General features: G+C 40.2%; 1 long non-coding RNA gene across 1 annotated transcript; it reads left to right on the plus strand.

Moving 5' to 3' along the window:
• Nucleotides 1–1787: 1787 nt before the first annotated feature.
• Nucleotides 1788–11100, plus strand: LOC135234495 (uncharacterized). The gene is made up of 3 exons (XR_010324118.1): nucleotides 1788–1904; nucleotides 4771–4861; nucleotides 9669–11100. It is a non-coding gene; the product is annotated as an uncharacterized LOC135234495 (long non-coding RNA).
• The last annotated feature ends 237 nt before the right edge of the window (nucleotides 11101–11337 follow it).

Genomic DNA, 11337 nt, shown 5'->3' on the forward strand with positions numbered 1-11337 from the left:
TCATGGTGACTATGAGTATATTCACCACCCAGCTGTATTCTGAACCTCCTCTAATCTCCTATACATCAGATATTCAACTCTAATGACTTGCTGATATCTCTACCCACATTCCAGCAATGCTGAAACATTTCAATTAGATGAAATGAAAATGAATCAAAAAATTTTTAAATCTGAAAATGAATCAAGGGGTGTGGTCATGTACAATGCTATGGCGATGCATATTCTTTTTTCTAAGCCCTGTTCTTACATTTCTCCCTGTCTAGAATGCCCAAATCACTCCTGGGTCCACACTGCTCCTTGTCCGCAGAATGTGTGACATCACGTTTATCCCCTAAAGCGCATCTACCGTCCGCCAACAGTACAATCACTGCGCCTGAGTGCTAAATCGCTAAATTGCGCAGGTCTGCTGTATGCGGCCCTCCAGCACTTCCTGCCACTGGTAAATTCAAGATTTGATGCCACATGGTGGGCCGTGACCAGCACTTCAGCCAGACATGTTCTCTGGGACCAGGCTTTATAAAACGTTGTCGACTATACAGTATGACAGACAATGTTGAATTTAAAATAAAAAGGGTTTGGCATATTTATTTATTAATGTTTTCTTCAAATTATCAGCATATTATATTGATACATTATTATTCATATACATACGGCTTTGCAAATACTCAACACTAGATCCTTTTAAAAGTCAGTCTTTCAAACTTGCATCCTGCACTGACGTTAAAAAACACCTGCCAACTACATTCCCGTAGTATCCTCTTTTAAGACTCTTTGCATTTAAAATTCAAAACTTTTTTTCGTTTGTTGTAAAGCCAATGATTACAAGCTGCTATATGACTAGGTTTTGTTTTGTTGCACACACCATATTGAAGTGTGAGGCAAAGAAGACACTGAAGGGTTCAGGTCGTTTTTATCTGAGATGTGTTTTCATGGCCAGAAGTGGAAAGTCCAGCTTTATTCAGTAAGTTCTACCTCCTGACTGAAGAATTGTGCTAAGTAACAAATCCTGGTGATTGCAACAAAATACTGTGTAGGGCTTTTGAACCTAGATTTTCCACCTCTGTTTGAAGCTTCTTCAGGCACCCTTCCCCTTCAGGCTCCTGTCTTTCACACTTGTACCTGAGTGGACTATCGCTCTCCCAGTTAGACCATCTCAGCCCAGTTAAACTAACACACACAAGGTCAATGCTGCCCTCCTGTGGCATTTTATATATTTTTGTGGAAACTGAATGATGCACATATCCCCTACTCTCTATTTTTTCTTGATTGCTAAGGCTAACCTTACACTCGACCATATTTGAAGCGATTTCATGATCTTACAAGTCAAAGAAAATCACGGCAGTGGAAAAGGGGTCAGGATGTGCAAAGACAAAGAGCCAACACTTCAGACGTAGGTGAAAAAGGCTTCAACCTGCCAAAAGTAAGATGAGACAAGACTATTCTAGGTCAAAGAGCCACTGTAAATGTGTCACACCAAAGAAAGGAGAACATAATCATCCCACCCAAGTGTGATAACGCAGATTCTCCCTCTGTGATTTTCATGTCTTAATCCTACTGAGGAGTCCTTCTCTTTGTGGAGCTGGAAGGTAACATAACCAGTTTTCCCTACTTGAGGAAATGAATGCTGACTGTCTGGCAACCACATCCAAGAACTGTCACGGATGGGCGCAGGAGATTTTTCCTTGGTGTATCGTGAGGGAAAAGGTCCAATGTAATGTCAATGAGAACACCTGACCTGATCGACTTGACCAGGGGTTTTCAACCTGGTGTCTGACACGCACTTCCTGTTTGTGGTGGGAAGAGTGTTTGAAAAAGTTTGTTACAGGGTTGTATTGTGCTTTCAAGTGTGTATTGATATTATTTTGGGCTTTTTGTTTAAACAGAACCCCCATATTACAAGTAAGGTAAGACTGTTTTGCTCTAAGGTGAAAATATTTGTTGTCGTGAGGGGACAGAGGGGGCTTTTCCACTTTTTTCTTCCGTTAAGCACTCGGCTAGCAAAACTAGCCGGTTAGATAAATCGGCCTCCTTCTTGCTGAACGCAGGTTTTTTCTGTGGTTTTTGAACCCCGCAGCAGCAAAATATTATAGTGGTTAGATAGTTTGATCTTATTGTTACATCCTAACATTAGCATTAGTTTATTATAATATTAGAATCTGATTCCGGGTAAAATGTAGTTTAGTCTGTTCTGAGATAAACAAAATATTTCCAAGTACAGGGGTTCCTCCAGTCATTGCTATTTAGTAAAAAGCTAGCCAAGTTAGTTGATTATAATCAGAGGGATTCTACTCCAGGTAGTTCTTTTCAGTGTTATTTATTTAACGATTAACGTTAGATAGTTAGAGGTGCCTTATTTTTGTTTGTTTATTCTCCGGTTTCTGCTGCTAGTTGTTGTGAGATATAGCCTAATTAGAATATTGCCTAATACAAGTGTTCCTTCAGTCATTGCTAAGTTAGTTTATTATAACTGGAGTGATTCCACTCTGCGTAGTTCGTTTTCTTGTTACTTATTCAGCAGTTAACATTAGATAAAAGTGCCTTATTAATTAATTAATTTTTCCTCTCCGGTTTCTGCTGCTTGTTTAAAAGTTTTATATTTTGAATTATTTTCCCAAATCTGTATGTAGTCATTGCATATCAATTCTGCCCCTCTACGGTACCTTCATGGGCCCCCAGGGGTTCAGATACCCCATGTTGAAAACTACTGCGTGGGTTTCCTCTGGGTACTCTGGTTTCCTCCCACAGTCCAAAGACATGCAAGTAGGCTAATTGGAGACTCTAAATTGCCCATATATGTATGAGTGTGTGAATGGTGAAAGAATGGTGAGTGTGCCCTGCGATAGATTGGTGACCTGTCCAGGCACTATTCCTGCCTCTCACCCAGTGCACGCTGGGATAGGCTCCAGCACCGCCCACAACTCTGAACAGGATAAGCGAGTACAGATAATGGATGGATGGATGGTCAATCATCTTTCAAGCTAGTCGATGTCACAGTTCCAATTCCTGACCACTGATGTGGTCAGATCCGCAGCCAGAATGTCTCATTTCGGTCTGTGTGGTCCCTTGTGATCGTTATTGGATTATTATTTGTACCTCTTTCCCTTTGTGTTTAAGTTCCTAGTTCCCACTGTGACTGTCCTTGCTTGGTCTTAGTGTCTTATTTGTGTGTTCTTCCAGCTATTAGTCACTTCATATCTAGGGTTTCCCCCTAGTTTACTCCCTCGTGTTTCTCCTGGTTGTTGTTTTGTTTCGCTTTTCCAACGTAGCAGTCTTCCTTTGTTTAATTTACCTCTGCTTCTCAAGTCCATCATGCCACCTGGATCCTCAACAAGCTTTGTGAGAGTGTATTTATGGAACATTCGATTTCACAAGTCCAGTTCTTACGTGGAACCGACAGTCGGGTTTCCAATTTATACCTGCTAACCTTGCAGCACTGACAGGATGGAACATGGAAATGAATTGAAGTGTTTGAGTCATCCGATGACTCAGTGCATCTTTCTTTTGGCACAGGAACACCATTAAAACTTTTTAAAATTATGATCTGTGAAAACAGCCTAAGACATGAATAGAGAGGACCACCCTAACAAATGAAGGCCTGCCATCAGTAAGCAGTTACTCTGCCTGCCTTTATGTAGCTGGAATTCAGTACTGTATGTATGCACTATGGGCTGTATTTTGATGAAAACGCCAGTGAAAATGAGCCTGGGCACTAGGGGAATTGCTAGTTAATTCCTGCACAAACTAAATATTTAATGCCTCTGCCCTGTTTTTAGTTTTGTGGTGTGCAGTAAACTTGTATGCCCAACATGGGATGGGCGGTGCAATAGAGGATTTGTCAATAAAAACACTGGGTGTAAATTTGGTTTCTGTAATTTTGTGACTAGAGGTGGTAGGGCACATGCAGGACAGTTATGAAAAAGGCTGGTATAATAGGAATACATTGCCTGTGGGTGTGGTTTGCCGTGACTGTGGAAATAGAGCCTTATATGTGTATGAGTCTAGAATACAGATGTCTGTGTCCATTTCAGTTCATGGAGCTAGAATACGATGTGTGTGTACACAGATTGTGTTTGTGTAGGTGGCATACAGTATGTGTGCACAGATTATGTGTTTGTGCAGCTGGAATACAGTGTATGTGCACAGATTATGTGTATGAAGTCCAACCTGGTTCTAGCTGGGCTTTTTCAGGAAATTTTATGTGCACTAACTCGTTGGATTGAAAAAAAAGGTGTGAATTCAGTGTCTGCTTACCACACATGCTCTGAGCTGGAGCTAGGATTTTGGCGGCCCCAAACAAAAAGAAGCTGGGGGCAATCAATCACGGATTGAGGAGACGGCGGACTGGAGAATTAGCGCAAGAACAATAGAACCGAAAAAGCTATTGGCGCCCTTTGAAAACGGCAATTAAAAGGTTCCAAAAAAATTAAGAACACTTAAAAACTGAATTGTGTGGCCCATCCGTGGTTGTGGCCCTAAATGGCTGCATAAATCGTTCATGTCAGCAGCTGGCTCTGTACATGTTATTTTTCTCACCCTTGGTGAAACCACAATAGGGTTCTACAAGGAAGTCCTACACCATTTCTCACCAGGTCTCCTGAGGTGGAAACTGGCTGTGTAAGAGTGGGATCAGGGGCACTTTACTCTAGCGGGGGGCACCAGTACCTCTGGGATAGCTCGTAGAAAACGTGGATTGTCAAAGGCTTGGGTGACCGCAGTCTGCCTGCCCCAGCTTCATACAAAATGTCCTCTTCTCTCATGTTGACTGCACAGCTCAGAACCAGCAGAACTTATGGCTGGCAGAACGTGTCCCGCATCGTTGGAGAATGCCGCAGCCATGAGACGACCCTGTGAACACAATCAGGTATTTTCCAATCTGGGAAATAATTTAGAAAATTAGCTGATTAATGTTGGGCTCGTGACTGTGACAGGGAATTTTAAATTGGAAAATAAGAAATAAAACAGATAGGAAAGTGTGTAAGGAAAAAAAGCATGGTTTTTTTGTAGCTCAATGTGGCAGCTCAAATGGTGCAACCTTAAATCAATCTTGGGAACGTTAGCAAGTGAAGTGAGGTGGAGTTTTTCCAAGCTCTTCTTCCTTCTGTACTTTGCCCAGAGATATTTACTGTTGTTCCCAATAACACACTAATAGCTAACTTCAGAGAATGCAGGACAGCCTTCTATTATGCTGGCTATATAAGACCATTGTGTGCCTGAGCAGGGCCTAAGCCACAGGTTTTTAAGAGCAAATAAAATAACAGCATGTATCCAGCAAGGAAACAGATGGACACACTTGAGTACTTTTAAAAATGAGACTGGTTCCAGGTAAGTGCTCATTTACCACATTTTCAGTTGGGTCAGCAAGTTTACAGCTGATACATTATCTATTATCTACCATTTTACCCTGAGCAGGGTTGTGGGGGGTGCTGGAGCCTGCATTGGGCGAGAGGCAGGAATACACCCTGGACAGGCCGCCAAACACAAACCATTCACTCACACACTTATGCCAATGGGCAATATACAGTCTCCAGTTAGCCTACCTGTATGTCTTTGTGGGAGGAAACCAGAGTACCTGGAGAAAACCCACACGGACAAGGGGAGAACTCCACACAGAAAGGCCCCAAGCCGAGATTCGAACCCACAACCTTCTTGCGGTGAGGTGACAGTGCTACCCACTGCACTACTGTGACCTAGAATTTCTGTCAAAAGAAATTCCGAATTTTTTGTCATTCTGAAAACTCAGAAGATCTCTGAGGTACCAATGTCAATCTAACGTGAAATTACTTAAATGCCTCCTTGGTATTAACGTCATTAACTTGTTGAAAAATTACTGGTAAAATGATTTGAGCACTTTACCCATACTATGCTTCATCCATAAAGCCTTAAATTCTGTTAATTTGACTATGCTTTCCTTGATTAATTGCCTGCTAATTTCAGTAACTTCGTATGGCTTTTATGTATAAAAAACGTGGCTATTGTCAGCAGTGGAGGGATAAGACCTAGAGATGGTTTGGTTTAAAAACTTCCTGCTGTCCCAAAATGGAGCTGAGAAAAGGTCCTGCAGTAAAACTATATAACCAGAGGGTGGCGATGTAGTCATTCAGGGACTTGCAGCCACTTCTGCCATGATCGTTTACACCAGTGATCTTCATTCCTGGTCCTGGTGGGTGTTTTCTTGTGACCATAACCAAACACGAAGCACATATACTATAAGTAATCATCTGAAATAAGTATTCATGTGGGAACTTATGGCTTCATAACTAATTTGAGCTTCCTATGGCATTTTGTTTGTAGTTGCTTGAGGTTTCGTTTGATCACATTCATTTGGTCGATCCCACAGGCAGATAGCAGCATAGTTGATCTTATTGTGGAGGACACATCTAACCATACCATGGAGCAAGTTGTGTACAAGATCTGGATCATATGATCATTCTCCAAATAAGCAGAATCAATGTTTTTAAGCACAAATTCAGAAACAGCCACTGCTATTTCTCAGACATTTATGTATATGAGTACATATAAGTCAGGGGCAGTAGGGAGACTGATATTTCACACCCTTTCAGGTCTGTATGTGTTTCCCTGAGACTGATGTTGTAATGCCCGCTGGCCTACAGAGGGCGCTGTCATGTTCCTGGCACCACGGAAAGGGGATGAAAGGAAAAACTGAAATGGAAACTCTGCAGATGATAATAAAACACCCAGAGCATGACACTTGCAATGGCCTGTTTTATAAGATGGCTGTCCTAAAAGTTAGACAAAGTACTCCTGATGACAAGCAGGAAGAATTCCACTCCACTTGTTTAATAGGAAAAGTATGGGCAAATTGCCATTCATGCTCTCAGCGATGTCATTATCCTCTAAATCAATCAAACATAAAAGACGGTAAGTCAATATGATACTCGGACCCTTAAAGAGCGTGCAGCCATTTTCTTTGCCTCATGCTCCCACAGGTCATTGCAAAGTCTTGTTTGTGACGTCAATGAGATGTTGGTGAATTTCTTAATGGGAACTCTATTGCAACGACAAAAAAAAAAAAAAATTATTTAGAGCTTAGGGAAATGAATCATGCTATGTTTGTTATATATTAAACCCACTAACAACATGAGTAGCAACCCATGCATTAAAAGAATTTGGACTATTTTTCCTTTAAAAGCAGACAGACAATCTGAGAAGAGTGGTTACAACAGGATCCACATCTGAGACGGGCAGTGCAACCCACTGTGCCACAGTTAAAGCTGTTTAACAACAGCGCATAACCACAAACGTGCCTCACTGTCCCTAAGTTTGAGTTACATTATGATATAGAAAGTGGCAGATGATTGACCAATATCAAAAAAAAAAAGTCATCACATCCTTAGAGACAGAGAGATATCATAAAAAGTCTGGCAACGTGGACCTAATATCTGTGAATAGTCCTTTCTCCCGCAAATATTGATGTACAAGGGATGTCCAGAAAGTTGTTTTGCTCTGCAGTGTTTCTGAAAAATATATTGAGAGGAATGAAATTTGTAGATTTTATTGATTGAAATTGTCACATTCAGCTTGGAAACCTCCCGATAGATGTGGTTAAGATGCACCCGCAGATTAACTGGACAGCCATTGTCCTCCTGTAATATGTTTTTCTGCTCTGCATTTTTCTAGGCAACTTGGCACACTCCGACTCTAGAGCCTCCACATCATGAATTCACAGGCTTTTTTTTGTCAAGATATTCTAATTTGTCACAATACATTTTTTTTTCCAGAATTTGTGTGTTCAAAAAACAAACCAAAAAAAACAACATATTGTGTTATTTTTCTGTCAACAAAATGACAGACAAGATTCTGCAGCCCTTAACAAACAGGTCTATGCCTCCCGCCACACCATGTGATGTCAGTGACAGTGTAAATGACAATGTTCAAAGCAGCAAATGATCCACAGAACTTTCCTATGAGTGTGTCTTTAACAGAGGGGTACAAACACATTTTCCTCCATCTGGTGTTTTTCAGTACACAGTTTCCAGAAGTGGCTATAATGTGTATTAGGAAAGGTATCAGCGCAGACTTTTGTAAGAAACTAAGGGGGCAAAAATAGCCACCATGTAAAATTGAGGTTATGTAAGCTTAATGGAAAAGGGGTGGAAGAGTCCAGGACTGTTGAGGCAGAGCCATTAAGATCCATTCACTATTCTTGTTTGATTCCTAGTGAAAGGGTTGAGCTAATGGCAGAAATATGGGTGCTGCTTTTGACATTCTCAAAAGATTTTATTTTTTTGTAATTCGGTCTCCCTGAACAATTATGCTTTCCAGTTTGCTCTTGGAGTCTCATTTTGCTTAAGATTAAGTATAGTATACCTTTTCAACTTCAAATTAAAATATTCACAGAGTTCTGCATGTATTAAGAAATTGAAAAAACAAAAAAGCTACTTCTGTCCATTTACGCTTACCTGGAGGCACCTGGATCCTGGAGAGAGTAATTAAAGTCTTGTAGTGCATTGCTTTTAAACTGTGATATTTACACCAAATTTCTGCCCAGACTTGATGGGAATACTGTGGAAAAAAATGTACGAAGCTCTATGTAAATGTTTAATCCAGTGTAAGTCCAGAGCATGCGCATGCATACACACATGTGCACACACACACACACTTATTTTTAAACCTTGCACATGCTGCCCGTACATGTGGATACAACATTTGACATGTACGGTAATGAACAAGATGTGGAGAATGTTACTCTTGCCTTTAGGTTCACATACAGCATTTTTTTGTTGTTTTGCTGTAATTTTTCTAGATGCGTTGCGTATGTGAGTGCTCCCAGAGGCACTCCCAGACCTAAAAATGCACAACTCCGAAAGGCCTTTCTCAGCTCGGCAAGTTCGGAGGATGTGTCTAAGCAAAGTGCACATTTTTTAAGAGATGCTTTCAGAGTCTCTCAGCTTCCTGGAGACAAAGCCCCCTCTAAGAAGTAAGGCTAGAGATAAGAGCCATAAATATGAATAAAAAACATTTGTAGACATAGCAGACCTTTACGTGAAACATGTAGCATTGTCAAAAGCACATTGTAATACCTATCATATCCAGTGATGACAGAGTATTACAGCATATGCCATCTGTCAAATCACTGTCATAATGGGTGTCAGGTAGTCTTTTGCCACCCTTGAAATGAAGTTCTTCCATGAAAATGAGGAAAAAGTAATAAACTTTCTGTAATAACCTCACGAGCCAAATTTATGCTCAGATGTATGGGAAAACTATATGCTTTCATTATAATACAAATACTGTTTAAAAAAAACTTGTTTTTCCACTATTTAAGTATCAAAAACAAAGACTGCAAAAAAATATATTTTTTTGAGATTCATTTCATAAATGCGTTAAAAAGCTCTGGGGTTGATCTGCAGGGTGACCAGGGACGGCCTTGGCTACTCCTGGTAAATATTTTCAGAATTAGGCAAAGTGATGTTTTCAAGCCCTATTTTAAGTCCAAGCATTGTGCTTGTTGCAGTGTTACATCCCTCTAATATACTGTGTCAAACTTACCGGCATCAAACTTTGTTTTAGACTGTTCATTGGTCTTAACCTGTTTCCATTCATTTTCCTTAAATGAGACAAGAAAAGAAGTTGTTGGAATATATCAGTTTGGAAAGGGCTACAAAGCTATTGCTCTTTTCCATTTCATTTCCATTTCCATTTCTCAGCCATTTCATGAAGACTTGGAACAGTGGTGAATCTTCCCAGAAGTGGCCGGCCTGCCAAAATTTCTCCAAGGGCACTGTGACAAGTCACAAAAAATCCCAGAAGAGCGTCCAAAGAACTGCAGGCCACTCTGACTTCAGATAAGTGCTCATGACTCCATGATAAGAAAGAGATGGGGCAAAAATGGGATTCATGGGAGCATAGCAAGCCGGAAACCACTGCTAACTAAACCAAACATCAATGCGCATCGCACATTTGCAAAGAAAGCACCTGGATGATCCCCAAGCCTTTTTGGATAATGTTCTATGAATGGATGAGTCAAAAGGGGAACTTTTTGGACGATACAGGTCCCATCATGTCTGGCATAAAGCAAATACAGCCAGAACATCATAGCAACAGTCAAACATAGTAGTGGTAGAGTGATGAGGTGGGCATGCTTCGCTGCCTCAGGACCTGGAAATCTTGCCAATATGGAAGGAACCATAAATTCTGCTCTGCACCATAACATTCTTAAGGAGAATGTCCGGTCATCTGTCCATAATTGGGTTATGCAGCAAGACGATGATCCAAAACAGATAAGCAAGTCCACATCTGAATGGCTGCAAAGAACCAAAATTAAAATTTTGTAGTGGCCTAGTCAAAGTTCTGACCCAATTGAGATGCTATGGCATGACCTGAAATAAGCAGTTCATGCTCAAAATTCTACCGGTTTGTCTGAATTGAAGCAGTTTTACAAAGAATAGTATGCTAAAATTCCTGTAAAAGACTGTTATGAAGTTATAGGAAGTGTTTGGTTACAGTTATTGCAGCTAAAGGTGGGGCAAACATTTATTAAGTTTAAGGGGCAATTACTTTTTCACATGGGAGATATTGGTGTTTGATAACTTGTTCATTAAATATATTTTGTTTTGGATTTACTCAGGTTTCCTTTGTCGAATGTTTCATTTTGTCTATAGATCTGAAACCATTCAATGTGAAAATATGCAATAATAGAGAAAATTAGGAAGGGGCAAATGGCACAGAACTGTATGATGTGCTCATAGTCATTTAATAACATCAGCGTTGAAGCTCTTCTGATGGCTGGGGCTGTATGCCAGGGATAAAGCAAACACCAAAGCATGCAGGATAACGTTACATTTGATCTAACATCAGTAATGGTGAGATTTGTGACACACACTAACCTAATGTTAATGCTTGGCTGATAATAAAATGTATCCGAAATGAACCAAAGGGTGCTTTTTCTTTTGCACGCTGTGATTTTTCTTAAATTTGTATACCTTCATGAAAATTTATAGAAATTTCTTATCACTTTGATAGAATACAGTCCTTTGTGCAGTTGTCATACAAAACTTCCCAAATAATAGCTTGAAATAATTTCGCACAATAAAATGTGCAGAAAACCAACCTTTTCCAATATTTTGTCCACCACTAGTATTATCATAGGCTAATTAACAATTAATTAACAGGGTTGCACAATGCTCTGGGCCATTATCCTTGCCAGGGGGAGCTACACCAAGTAGTTATCATAGTGGTGCCAATAACCGAAACCTGATTTAAAAAAAATATAAAAAATGATCACTTTAAAAAATGTGTTATATTGGTTTAATTAATTCAACTCCATTCCATTCCCAGGCTATTTTGTTTCAAACTTCTCGTTTCAACGTCCGATTG

Source organism: Anguilla rostrata, chromosome 11 (assembly GCF_018555375.3).
Source record: "Anguilla rostrata isolate EN2019 chromosome 11, ASM1855537v3, whole genome shotgun sequence".
NCBI classification, from domain to species: Eukaryota; Metazoa; Chordata; class Actinopteri; order Anguilliformes; family Anguillidae; genus Anguilla; species Anguilla rostrata.